Source organism: Vulpes lagopus, chromosome 7 (genome assembly GCF_018345385.1).
Source record: "Vulpes lagopus strain Blue_001 chromosome 7, ASM1834538v1, whole genome shotgun sequence".
Taxonomy (NCBI): Eukaryota; Metazoa; Chordata; class Mammalia; order Carnivora; family Canidae; genus Vulpes; species Vulpes lagopus.
The window spans coordinates 116,553,417-116,568,077 of record NC_054830.1 but is presented as its reverse complement, the minus strand read 5'-3'; the positions used below and the strand labels follow the sequence as shown (position 1 = coordinate 116,568,077).

The following is a 14,661-nucleotide window of genomic DNA, read 5'->3' as shown; positions in this document are numbered from 1 at the left end:
ACTTGCGCATGTGCTATCTTTCAAATAAGTAAATTTTTTTAAAAAGTGAAGAATATGTGTTAGAATCAATAAAGTAATGTACCTGGTATAATATTAGGTAATAACAGATGCTAGAGGAATAAAAATAAAGCATAGTGTGGCACCTGGGTGTGCAGTGGATTAAGCATCTGACTCTTTTTTTTGGGGGGGGGACTCTTTTTTTTTTTTAAGGTTTTATTTATTCATGAGAGACACAGAGGCAGAGACACAGGCAGAGGGGGAAACAGGCTCCCTGCAGGGGGTGGTGGTGGGGAGCCCAATGGGGGACTTGATTCCAGGACCCTGGGATCATGCCCTGAGCTGAAGGCAGATGCTCAACCACTGAGCCACCCACGTGTCACAAGCATTTGACTCTTGATTTCAGCTCAGGTTGTGATCTCCCAGTACTGAGATCCAGCCCTGCCCTGTGCAGAGTCGGCTTGGGTCTCTTTTTCCTTCTCCCTTTGCTTCTCTGATGCACATGCATGAGCTGTCTCTCTAAAATAATAAATGTTTAATAAAGGAAGATGAAGGGGTGGTGTAGTTAAGGAAGGCCTGCTTAGGGATTGATACTTGAAGATAATATCCTGAGATATCTTGTAGTGTGCTGGGATTAAAAATATATTTTTAAAATCTGTGTATACCTTTCATCAGCATCAGATATATTTTCTTTCTAACATGCCACCAGTTGCTCAAAACATGCCGTGTTTTACTTTGAGGTTTCAACCCTGATATTAAAAAAAACCTTTAAAGATTTTATCCAGGTATTTGAGAGAGAGAGAGAGTACACATGCATGGGGGGAGAGGGGCTGAGGGACAAGCAGACTCCCCACTGAGTGTGGAGCTTGGGATCAGGACCTGAGCCAAAGTCAAACACTTAACTGACTAAGCCAACTGACTAAGCCATCCCGCTGCCCCAATCCTGATGTTTCTGGTACAGTTTTGTCCCTAACTGGCCTTTCACTTTTCTTGTTGACGGACAAGACTTTTTTTTTTTTTTTACATGAAGATTTTATTTATTTATTCATGAGAGACACAGAGGGAGAAGTAGGCTCCCTGGAGGGAGCCCAATGTGGGACTCAATCCCGAGATTTTGAGATTGTGACCTGAGCCAAAGACAGATGCTCTTTCTGCTCTTAGGACATACTGTACACTTGATATCCTCCTAGTGGACCTTAGACCCAATTTCCTCCCAGATTACATATTTTCCTTTCCTTGATGTCTTGCCTCATTTTGTTGGAGAACATCCTTAGGTAACTTACTCAGAAAAGTTGGCAGGATGTGAACTTTGAGTCCTCTGTGTCTGAAAATACCTTTGTTTTGTTTCATGCTTGATTGATAGTTGGATTAGGTATAGAATACTGGTTCAACATCTTTTCCTCAGAACTTGGGAATATATTGCTCCATTGTCATGTAGAGTCCAGAGTTGTAGTGTCTGTCTGATGCCAGTCAGATATTTTCTTTTGGTAATTACTTTTGCTTTTCCTCTGTGTAGTAGGCTTTGAATTTTCTTTTATCCTGGTTTTCTGAAATTGTGTGGTGGTAAGCCTAGGAATGGATATTTCTGTTATGCATCTTTACTGTTATAAGTGGTTTCTTTCTATTTAAAGTCTTGATCTTTACTTCGCTCTGGGAAACCTACTTTATTCCCTGCTTTTCTGTGCTCTGTTTTCTTTGTTCTGTGGTTAATATGTTAAACACTTTTGTCTCAACAACAACAACAACAAAATTTAAGTTCTCATAAATTTGACTCTTTTGTAGCTCAATAGTGACATTGTAAAGATTGAGGTCATACTTTTAATTCCAAGAAGTCTTTTTGTATGGGTGTATTCATCCCTTCACTTTGTTTCTGTTTTAAGGATGCATTCTTTAATCTGTCAAAGGATAATACTTAGGGTTATTTTATCAGTTTATTTTATTTTATTTTAAATTTTTTTATTTATGATAGTCGCACAGAGAGAGAGAGAGAGAGAGAGGCAGAAACACAGGCAGAGGGAGAAGCAGGCTCCATGCACTGGGAGCCTGATGTGGGATTCGATCCTGGGTCTCCAGGATCGCGCCCTGGGCCAAAGGCAGGCGCCAAACCGCTGCGCCACCCAGGGATCCCTATTTTATTTTATTTTTATTTTTTATTTTTTATTTATTTTATTTATTTATTTATTTATTTATTTATGATAGTCACAGAGAGAGAGAGGCAGAGACACAGGCGGAGGGAGAAGCAGGCTCCATGCACCAGGAGCCCGATGTGGGATTCGATCCAGGGTCTCCAGGATCATGCCCTGGGCCAAAGGCAGGTGCCAAACCGCTGCGCCACCCAGGGATCCCTATTTTATTTTTAAAATTTTATTTATTCATGAGAGAGAGAGGCAGAGAGACACAGGAAGAGGGAGGAATAGGCGCCATGCAGGGAGCCTGACGTGGGACTCATCCTTGGTCTCCAGGATCAGACTCTGGACTGAAGGCGGCGCCAAACCACTGAGCCACTAGGACTGCCCTACTTAGGGTTATTTAAAAATTCTTTTCTGTTCACTGGTTTATCTTTTTCCCTCCCTACTCACTCGTTCCTTTTGTTTGGCTTGTTTTCTTGCAAATGACTTCTGTGTGGTCTTGGTTGTCAATATTTACAAATGAATGGTTGAACATTACTGCTTTAGCCATCAGATAGTTCCTTCCCTGCATTTTCTAATGGAAGAGCAAATTAGGACCTCTTTATGTGTGATTGGGATGTACTATTGGCTAACTTGTTGGAAAACCTGCAGTTAGAGTAATGGATGCTGAGGAGGATCAGGTACAAAGCTGTTCTACAAGCTAATGCCCCCATTTTGAGTCTTCCTCACTTTCCCCTGTAGTCCTTCTGTGCATGTTTTGTGATACATACTTTTATATATGTTTCACCTATAGAAATTTGTTGTAATGTCTGCTAATGATTCCTTCCCAGTTCACTTTAGTGCTATGGTTTTATTTTATGCGGCATATTTAATTATCTTTTTATTAGGGTGTAGTGGGGTGGCTAATGTCTATATGTAGCAATCTTTTTGAAAGTCTTGGAAACCATTTAATTTTGAGCAATAATTGAAGTATGATTGGTGAGATGAAAAGGAAATTTTTTTTGCCTATTTGGGTCCATTTAGCTCTTCTTATTTAAGAGTAATTATCTAATTTTTTATTTAGACTCCTAATAATTAGTGTATCATGTAGGTAGATTAAGAAAATTCTAGATTTCAAGGGTGCCTGGGTAACTCATTTGGTTAAGTGTCTGCCCTCAGTTCAGATCATGATCCTGAGGTCCTGGGATTGAGCCGCCCTGCCCCACCACGCCCCACCCGGCGAATCCCTTTTCAAGCGGAGTCTGCTTGTCTCTCTCCCTCTGTCCTCCTCCCACTGCCCCTGCTCTTGCTTATGGTCTAACAAATAAAATCTTTAAAAACATTATAGATTCCAAAATTACTTGGTTCCTTTTTGGTTCCTCAGCACACAATGTACCTCAAAGACCGAAGCATTTACGGGATGCTTGGTCCTCCTGGAGAGAATTTGACAACAGCTTCCATCTGCTTGATCTCTCACAGGAGAACATCTCAGATCTAAGATAGAGCTGCTTTGATTCAGTTCAAGCCTACTTATATTTTATTGGAAGGTTTTTTGGGGAAGAGTTTCTAAGAATGAAGATGAGTACCATCAGTCAACACTTTAAACAAAAAAGGAAGATTGACATTTCAGAATTTCAGTATTAACCAATTTTACAGGGAAGCTAGATATAGGAGAATTAAATTTGTTGGTCATTGACCAGTGATTGATTTTGTGGATGCATATTTTTTTTTTCCTTCCATGATGCAGGTCCACAGTTTTTTGTGTGTAAAACCTTTAAGGCCAGATATGTTCTAGAAGTAAAAACACTTTGAGTTTTAAGAAGGTAATATGCATGTACTGTATATAGGATACCCCCATTGGGGTCCAGGGGATAGCTAAGCACTCCATTGTGAAACATATTTCTGCAAGGAAAGATATTAATAGAGTAAGTGGAGAAAGACAACTAAAAATAGCCTCATGTCCATTTAGGTCAAGTTTTGTCATCAATTGAATTAATCAAAATTTTGGGTTTTAGAAACTCTGAAAGTGCATATAAGGGAGTATGGGTTTATGTTTTTGTTTTTAAAGATTTTATTTGTATATTTTAGAGGACATGTGAGTGGGAGTGGTTGGAAGGGGGGGGAAGAGGAGAGCTTAATCCCATGACCCTCAGCTCATGACCTTAGCCAAAACCAAAAGCTGATGCACAACTCATTGAGCCACCCAGGTGTCACTGGATTTGTGCCTTTTTTTTTTGTTTTTTTTTAAGGTTATTTATTTATTCATGAGAGACACAAGGAGAGAGAGAAGCAGGCTCCACACAGGGTGTGGGACTCGATCCCAGACTCCAGGATCATGCCCTGGGCCAAAAAGGCAGGTGGTAAACCATTGAGCCACCCAGGTGTCCCTGGATTTGTGTTTTTAAATTGACTGCTTTTTATTAATTTCACTGGATTCATCAGGTCTAAAGTTGTCTTATATTCCTCATATGTTTTGTGGTAGCTATTAAAGCTTGAAAAGGAGCAAAATTAACTGTAGTAAAGTTTCTCTTTTTTGAGTTATGAATTAGGAAAGTTGTGATGGGAGCTAACTGGTATATAACAAATATAATGGGTGCTGAAGGATTATTTAAGATGCTGAGCCAATTTTACTGTCTCTTCATTTAAAAAAACTTAAATAGGCTGTCCCATGAAACAGCTTAATGTTTTACAGTATTAGGCCTCAAAGCGGGTGTTTTCAGAGTAATCTTTGAGATAATAAAAAATTAATCTCAAGTTAAAAAATTTAATGATTTAAAGTGTAATTTCTTGCCTTTTCAAAATAAATGGTGCTTCTTTTTAAATACAGTTTAATAAAAGTTTCTTTTTTGTCCTAACACTGTAATATTGTGTTTCTTCATGGTATATATTTTCCTGAAGGTTTGTAGAATGTCACTATTCCCAAGCACCATTGCTTTGAGGAAGATGGATTTGAGATTGAGGGATTAAACCTTTGGGGAAAATAACATTCTTTTGATTTTGTTTTGCTATTACTTTAGTAAGGAAACTTCTAATGGAAAATTTGGATTTGTATGTTTTCATTAAAAAGTGCATACTGAAAAAAAATAAAAAAGTGCATACCGGTACATTAGCGATGTTAACATAGTTCGGACACTGAATCACAATAGCATGAGATTGGATAGTATCAAGCAAGATTACTACATGAAGTTGCAGCTTCCTACTTTTTGTGACTTGGGGCTGGTACTTTATTTATTTTTTTAAAAGATTTTATTTATTTATTTATTCATGAGAGACACAGAGAGAGAGAGAGGCAGAGACCCAGGCAGAGGGAGAAGCAGGCTCCATGCAGGGAGCCTGGTGTGGGACTCAATCCGGGGTCTCCAGGATCAGGCCTCGGGCTGAAAGCGGCGCTAAACCTGCTGAGCCACCCAGGCTGCCTGGGGGCTGGTACTTTAATTCTTTGAGTCCACGTTTCCTCATCTGTATAATTGGGATAAGGAGGGAGTGGCAGTTTTCTGAATTTCAGGAAGAATTAAGAAACTTACACCATTTTTATTAGCTTGTTATTTATTTGTATTATATAATGATGAATTTTTATCCAGCAGTATTTGGATAAAATATTGCTAATATTTTAGCTATATTATATTTAACAAGGAAATATTTAGCAATGAAAGTTGCTAAAGTTTTAGCAATTTTAAAGAGTAATGAAATATAGATATGCTAAAATAATTTTTCCTATTACTTTCCTAGTAGGGAAGGGTGTTGGAATTTACTATATATTTGGACTTAGTACATATGTATATGCTTCCTTTGTTGGTTTTCTATATGTTTTAGTTACTGATAGAATGAAATTTAAGAAATGTGTATATAGATAGGGTAAACAACATCTGCAAGGTTGTTTTAACATTCATGTTTAGGTTTCAAACTTAAAATAATAAATGCTAATCTGCTTTAGGGAATGTTCTTTGTATGTAGAATGATGAGTTGAAAAACAGAAACCTTCATCACATGTGTTACTTGGTCTTTTATGTCCTTATTTTGCTCTGGTAGAAGCAAGTTGACAGTAACACCCTGGCCTTAATACAAGAGCTGTAAAACTGCATTTTAAAATTAACTTTCAGGGGAATAGATGGAAGGATGAAACACCTAGAATTGGTGTTAAAGTTTAGGAAGCAAATCCTAAGTAATTAAACTGTCATAACACTTCCTTCCTGTGCTTTCAAAGGATGTTTGGTAGAGCAAGATATCTTTTGGAGTTGTTGGGATTTAATCCCTAGGTTTAATCCCTTCAACTAGATAATCTTTAGTGTACCCAGATTCAAGAAAGTAAACAGAATGAAAGATAAAGCACTATAAAAATATGTTGCTGATGCTTTTTTTCCCCCTCCTCTACACAATCTGTTAATGTTTGTCTTTAATTTGTCGGGGTGAATCACCTCTGGTATGTCCGAGTTAGAGATCTTTAGATTTTATAGAAGTGTAGGTCTGTTTCATTCACAAATAGATTGAGGCTGAGGCATCGAGTCATGGGAGCCTAACCGAAGTTCTTAGTTACTTGGGATCTAAGGAAGTTTCCTTTTTTTTAAAAAAATTTATTTACTTATTTATTTATTTTTCTAAGGGAGTTTCCTAATCAGGGTTTTTTGACTTCTTTTTTTCACTGTATTTCTGTGCTAAGAGGATTGTCTGCTGACTGTTACATTTGGGGAATTAAAGTTTTTTTATTACACAAAATTATTACATTTGTTATGGAAAATTAGAAAATACAGGTGAGCACCAAGAGGAAAATAAAAAATCACCTTTGTTCCATAAAAAGCTCTGAAGTTTTTCTGTTAATATCCAAATTATTAACAAAAAATGGTTCTTTATTTTAACAAAATCAGTCTCGATAAGTACCTTTTTTGTGCAGCATTATTTTGCGAATATCTTTACATGTCAGTAAGTGTACTGTGCTATCATTTAACACATTTTAAAGATACATTGATAACATTATTGGTCACTTAGCTTACTATGTTCAAGGGTGTATACTTCATAGTAACTGTGTATCTACCAATTTCCCAGAGACCGTTACAGCACCACGATTATCCTCTTTTGCTGACAGTATAACAGGTTTTTTCTTTTGGTTAACTTATTATCTTTTAAGGATTTTATTTATTTATTCATGAGAGACACAGGGAGCGGCAGAGACATAGGTAGAGAGAGAAGCAGGCTCCCTATAGGGAGCCTGATGTGGGACTGGATCCCAGGACCCGGAAATCACAGCCTGAGCCAAAGGCAGATGCTCAACCACTGAGCCACCCACTGCCCCTCTTTTGGTTAACTTAATGCTTAAATGTTAACTATTTTACTGGTTAAAGTAATTACCATTTTGCCAATTTTTGATGCCACCAGCAGCAGACGAGTTCCTATTTCCTGTTTAGAGGAATTTATTTATTTTATTATTTTTAAAAGATTTATTTATTCATGAGAGATAGACTGAGAGAGAGAGGCTGAGACATAGGCAGAGGGAGAAGCAGGCCCCTCACAGGGAGCCTGATGTGGGACTTGATCCTGGATCCCGGGATCAGAATCTGAGCCAAAGGCAGGCACCCAACCGCTGAGCCACCCAGGCGTCCCATGTTTAGAGGAATTTAATTTTAATTTTGGAGATTCTTTCTAGTTCTTGGTGTTTTTTTAAAAGGGAGGGGTCGTTGGAGGGGCAGAGAGAGAGAGAGAATCCCAAGGATGTTCCATACCTAGCGCAGAGATCAGTATGGGGCTTTGATATATGATCTAGAAATCATGACTTGAGCCAAAATCCAGAGCTATACACTTAACCAACTTAGCCACCAAGGCGCCCCAAATTCTTGATCATTTTTACATCGTAATGCTAATGTTGTTGGCATAAAGGGGTCAAACAGTTGAGACTCAGGTTTATAATCTTATGTTTCTGTTGATACTTTTGGTGTGGGCCTAGGTGATAAATAACATTTTCCTTAGCTAATCTGTTTACTTGGTCCTTTTATTTTTTTATTTTTATTTATTTTTTTTAAAGATTTATTTATTTATTCAGTCAGAGAGAGCGAGAGAGAGGCAGAGACACAGGCAGAGGGAGAAGCAGGCTCCATGCAGGAAGCCCGATGTGGGACTCGATCCTGGGTCTCCAGGATCACACCCCAGGCTGCAGGCAGCGCTAAACGCTGCGCCACCAGGGCTGCCCTAGTTGGTCCTTTTAAAATTTAACTTTTTTGTCTTCACTGCTTTTGGATTTATTGATCATAGAATTAGAACGCTTTTGCTCCTAGAAGAGGTCTTGGATCGTGTGATCTAACCACCTCATTTTGTGGATACAGAAATTGAGACTTAGAGAGATTAAAGTACTTGTGCAAGATACAGGACAGAAAGTGCTAACATTCATTTTGTGCTTAACTTGTTCGTCAAGCATGATGCTGAATGCTTCACAGTCACTGTCTTTTAAGCCTTACAGTGACACTCTGATGATTAAGGAAACTTGAGGCTCAGAGAACTTAGCAGATAAATGGTAGAGGTAGAATAAGTCCTGCCTCTGTCTTCTAGCATTGTCAGAGTTTTTACATGGATCATTTCAGTTTTTTAAAAAAGTAAGCTCTGTGCTCAACATGGGACTTGAACTCATGACCCTGAGATGAAGAGTTACACGCTCCCCTGACTGAGCTAGCTAGGTGCCCCTATGTGCCATATTGTTTAATTCTTACATGAGTGCTATTCTGCGGGTTTCCTGGCCTGAAGCAGGTTCACCACACACTGTCATTGGGTTGAGACTTGAACTCTCTTACACAGGACAATTGATTTTCAGGTTTGTTTGGTTTTTACTTTTGCAAATGGTATTGGATGTGTATTTTTCACAGTGATAGTTCATAGTCCCCAGGAGGTAATTTTGGTTTTATCAGTAGAGTGCAGAAATGGAAGCAGCTGTTTGAAATACTAATTAATGGCTTCATTTGCTAATAAGGAAAGGGTGAAGATGAATTACTGAAAAAAGACTCATCTTTCTTAAAAGCTACTTTCCTACTTTACTCTCAGCCTTAATAATAATTATAAGGAATTAAAATCTCTTGTTTTTAATAAACTCAGGAGAGGAATTTTTTTTAAACATTTTTTAAAATTTTTATTTATTTATGATAGTCACACAGAGAGAGAGAGAGAGAAAGAGAGAGAGAGAGAGGCAGAGGGAGAAGCAGGCTCCATACACCAGGAGCCCGCCATGGGATTTGATCTCGGGTCTCCAAGATCGCGCCCTGGGCCAAAGGCAGGTGCCAAATTGCTGCGCCACCCAGGGATCCCAGAGAGGAATTTTTTTTAGACTTAAAATTTTTTTTCAGAAATGTTGTTTTCACTTTTTATTCACATATTTGTGGAATAGTACTATATGCCAGGCCTTGACCCAGATGCTCAGAATAGATGGAACGCTCAGTCCTTATTATCAAGTTGCTTACATTTTTGCAGAAAACAAATACTATGCTATTGTGATACTGTAAATGCAGTATATTAATACAGTGTAATAAGTGTTATGGTGAGAGTATCCACATGGTGTTCTGGAGGAAAAGACTACAGCTTAAGGCAAACTCGGAGCCTTGTGAAGTTTTGAAAGACATCCCAGGGGAATGAGCTAAGTATTGGGAGCTAAATAAGCACTAGATGGTTGGGAAACGTTAGAAGAGGGTGTTTTCCTGAATGGCAGGCTCTAACTAGAGCAATAAGTATGTATGTGTGTGGTAGGGACAGTTGAATTTTAAGAAATGAGGAGCCTCAAGAAAAAGTGACATGAATGGATGAATTGTCTGGCCATTCTGTGGAGGAAATGAAGAGTAGAGGTAAAACATCCCTAAGGAAACTTGGGGAGTTAATGAGGTGGCCCCTGAATTCAGGGCAGCCACAGGAAAGGACATAAAATGGATTTAAAAGATGCTAAGCATGGTAGATTGGGGAGAAGAGTCTAGGGTGACTCTGCTTCTAAGCATGGAACCTGGGGAAAGTGTTGCTTTTAGAGCTTGATGAGTAAGGAACTGGATTAGAGGACCTACTCAGGGTTAGTGGGGAGTTAGGGGAGATGTTAGTGGCAATCTAGACTACTTTACTGGAGTTCTGAAGAGAGACTTTGGAGATACAGTTTTAGGAGCATGGATGATATTTGGGGTTAAAAACAAAAGACAAGAGAGGCGCAAAGACATAGAAAACATCCACATAGAAGGACTAGGTAGAGAAAGGAAAACCCACAGTGGAGGTGGTAAGTAATAGAGAAGTAGAACAAGGGCTGAGTTCTGCAGCAGGAATGCTGGTATAGTTTTGGTAGGTTAAGGCCTAAAAGTACCTATTAACTTTGGTGGCTGGGAGATTTTTGTTGTGAGGGTGCCTAATGCTAGTAAAAGGCAGTGGAATCAAAAGAAGTAGGATAATTAAGGAAGGAGCGGGAAGAAAGATTGTGAGATCACCTGTACAAGAATGTTGGCTGTGAAGAGACATTCTTAAAAGTAGATTCCCAGTTGAACTTTATATTATAAAACATTGGCTAGAGGACCAGAGCACTTTTTAAAACAATTATTATTAATTTATTTATTCAGGGAGAGAGAGAGAGAGGCAGAGACACACGCAGAGAAAAGCAGGCTCCATGCTGGGAGCCCAATGCGGGACTCATCCCTGGTCTCCAGGATCACATCCCCGGCTGCAGGCAGCGCTAAACTGCTGCGCCACTAGGGCTGCCCCAGAGCACTTATTCTGATAATGCACTTCACCTTCTTTGCTTAAAATATTAGTAGCTTCTAGGATAAAGACTGAAACCCTCAGTTATTACATAATTGCAGGTTAACTGTATAAGTTAGTATCCAAATAAGGATACTTTTATGTGTGAAAGAGGGAGCTATAAATTATGTTGGGACAACTGGCATGAATGGAAATTGTCCTGGGCAAACTGCGACATAGTAGTCATTCTGCCTCAAGGCTCTTCCCTGCCTGAGCCAGCTCCTTTCTGATTGCTGCTTCACTTCTAGCTGTACTTGGTCATGCTCTCTCCTCTCACTATGAGGTGCTTTATTCAACCCTCTTTACCATGCTCCCTCTTAATAGCAACTTTAGAAAAGCGCCTTTGTCTAGACTTCTCTCATCTTTGGGTTAACTTCTCACCTCTCAGATGTCCACTTTATCCATTTTTTTAGGGAAGTCTTCAACTATCAGATGTTTTTAATACAAGCCTGAAAAACCAACCAACCAACCAACCAACCTAGGACTACCCAGCAATGTGTATGTGTCTACTCAACTTAAGGACTCTAACAGTTCTCCCAAGTCTTCTCATGAAAAAAGGTTACCTTCATTTATTTTCATTGCTTTTTTGGTATTTATCTCTGTATCTAAATGACATCCATAGCACAATGGATTTCAGCACCATTGTACAACTTTATTACCATACCAATGACTGTCTCCTTTATACTACTGTATTTTTCATCTGTGTGACTCATTGTTTTCATAACTGGAAGCCTGTATCCCCCTTTCCTTTCCACCATTTTGTCCATCCACACCCATGTCCCATCCCTCTGGCAATCCTCAGTTTGTTCTCTTACATTTATGGGTTGCTGCTCTTCAATTTTATTTTAAGAAGATTAAAATTGAGTGCTTGCTCCTAGGGTTCCCTCTCCCAGAGAGGTACATTCTCTTTGCTCTTATAGATGGTGGTATGTTGAGAGCTCTACTTCTATCTCTATTGTCTCAGTTCCTGCAAGCCAGCATGACGACTCTTTGCATTTATAAGCATCTCTTGATTGTAGTTGTAGCCACACTAAACTCCTTTCCAAGTCATCTCCTCAGGGACTAATTATTATTTATGTTATTGCTGGTGCTCTGGCTACAAAACTGCATAGGTCTTGAGAGGGTTGTCCAACTTTTTTTTTCCATTTGATCTGTTACTTTAATGTCTGCAGAATGCAAGAGTTTTTAGGAACACATATTGTGTTATGGCAGCCATGTCTTTCTGTACTATGAACATAATCTCCAACAGAACTCATTAGAGTACTGTCATTAGTTTTTCTTCCCTATACCACCTTTTGATTACCAGTGGAAATAGCATTTTTCCCACTCAGTTTTGTCTAATTATATAGAAAGACTTAATACTGTTAAACATCAAGACATTTGGAATCATGAGGGTGTTTTTTTTTTTTTAATTAGTTTTATGTTATTGAAGAAATAGCATTCAGAGCCTTGTACTCTTCTCGAGGCTAGTTGCGTAGCATAAACATTGATAGTTTGGATGTAGAATTCTAAGTTGTAAAGGACATTTCCTAAGGATTTTGAAGGCATGCTTTATAGTTTTTAGCTTTTGTTGTTGCTAAGAAGTACTAATGAATGAAAAATTAAAAAGCATGTAGCATCCTTTTTTTTTTGGTCCAGTTCTGGAATCAATCTTTTCTTTTTTTCTTTTCTTTTCTTTTTCTTTTCTTTTCTTTTCTTTTCTTTTCTTTTCTTTTCTTTTCTTTCTTTTCTTTCTTTTCTTTCTTTTCTTTTCTTTTCTTTTCTTTCTTTTCTTTTCTTTCTTTTCTTCTTTTCTTTTCTTTTCTTTTCTTTTTTTCTTTCTTTCAAGATTTATTAATCTTTATCAGTTAAAGCTGGGTCGTTCAGTCGGTTAGGCATCTACCTTTGACTCAGGTCATGATCCCAGGGTCCTGGGATTGAGCCCCAGGTCAGGCTCCCTGCTCAACAGGGAGTCTGCTTCTCTCCCTCTGCCACTCTCCCCTCCCCCAACATGCTCTCTCTCTCTCTCTCTCTCTCTCTCAAAATATTTTTTAAAAAAGGATTTATTTATTTCTTAGAGAGAGAGAAGAAGAAAGGACAAAGGGAGAGGGAGAAAGAATCTGAAGCAGACTACATGCCCAGTGCGGAGCCAGATGCAGGGCTCAATCGCACAACTCTGAGATTGTGACTTGTGCAAAAACCAGGAGTCGGAGGCTTAACTGACCTCAGCACCCAGGTGCCCCAGTTCTGAAATTTCTTAAGGGTGTTCCTCGGTGTGGGTCCCTTTTTTTCCATTGTGCTGGTCACATGGTGTTAGTTTTTCAGTGTGAAAATTCATGTCCTTCAGTCCTTGACAGATTTAAAAATTATTTTATTCATGATTATCTCCTATTTTACTGCTTCCTGAGACTCTTGTTATTCAGATATTGGACTTCTTAAATGGATTCTTTAGCATTCTTATTTAAACCATGTTTTCTTTCATGGATGTTCTCAGTTTTATCTTCCAGTTTTTGCTTATTTAAATTTCATGGGTGCAGTACTTTCTCTGACCTTTTCAGAAGTCTTTATTTTCCTTCCTAGTTCCTTTGTGTTCCAAGTTAATTTCTTTTTCTATCTATTTAGTTCTGTGCATCTGTCAGTGCAGAAAATGGAAACCATTAGATATTTTTAGCAGAAAAGAAAATGATATGGGATGCAGGTGTTCAGAAAAAATTACTAGAAGGATTAGAGGTGCTGGAATGATTCCTGGAATGCTGGAAATTTTGGGAGCTTTTATGTCTGAGGCTACCACTGGAACCACTGAATTTAGAAAAACAGTGTATAGCACCATTCAGGACCAGGAAGCTGCCACTGCTGTTGCTACCAACACCTGCCCCATGCAACCCCACAAACTGGAGAATGGACATTGGACCACTGTTTTGGAGAAACTTCAGACTGCAACAATATCACATACCAGTGTCCCTTATGAGTATCGGTGCAAAAATCCCCAAAACAAAATGATGGCAAACCAAACCTACCACAAAGGACTACATACCATCACCAAGTAGGTTTTATCTTGGGAATGCAGGATTGGTTCAGTCTATGAAAGTCAATACTGCAGTAAACCATATTAATGGCATGAAGGGCACCACCATCTCGGTAGATGCATAAAAAACATTTGACAAAGTATACTGCTCTTTCATGATAAAAATACTCAACTGAGGAATAAATAAAAGGAAGCTTCTTAACCTGATGAAGAGTATCTATGAAAAATTTATGGCTAATATCATACTTAATGTTAAGGACTGGCTGCTTTTTTCCTAAGATCAGGAACAAGACAAAGATGCCCACTCTTACTTACCTTTCAGCATTGTATTAGGGGTTCTAGCCAGGGCAGTTAGGCAAGAAAAAGAAATAAAAGACATCCAGATTAGGAAAGAAGTGGCAAAACTATATTTGCAGATGCCATGATTTCATAGGAAATCCTAAGGGGTGGGGGGAACTATTGAGAACTATTAAGTTCAGCTAAGTTTAAGATAGGAGCAATATGCAGAGCTCAGTTGTATTTCTGTACAATAGCAATGAAGAATGAACAATCCAAAAATGAAGTTGAGAAAATTCCATTTTCAGTAGCATCAGAGAGAATGAAATACTTAGGAATAAATTGAACAGAAGAAATATAAGACTTGTTCACTGAAAACTATAAAATCTTGAAAGAAATTAACACCTAAACAAGTGGAAAAATATATCCTATAGATTTCTTTATGGATTTGAAGATGTTAAGATGGCATTTCTCCTCAAATTGACCTTCAGATTCAATGCAATCTCTCTCAAAAATCACAGCTGCCTTTTTGTAGAAATT

At 38.4% G+C, this 14,661-nt stretch overlaps 1 protein-coding gene across 5 annotated transcripts in view; it reads left to right on the top strand.

Moving 5' to 3' along the window:
- Positions 1-14,661, top strand: part of LMNB1 (lamin B1) — a 63,899-nt gene that overhangs the window by 3,686 nt on the left and 45,552 nt on the right. Inside the window, exon 1 of one of the 5 annotated variants that reach the window (XM_041763094.1) lies at positions 11,288-11,399. The exons of the other annotated variants lie outside the window; for them this stretch is intronic. The gene's annotated coding sequence lies outside the window, so the exon portion shown is untranslated. Of the gene's footprint in view, positions 1-11,287; positions 11,400-14,661 lie in introns of those variants that run through there. 5 annotated transcript variants of the gene reach the window in all.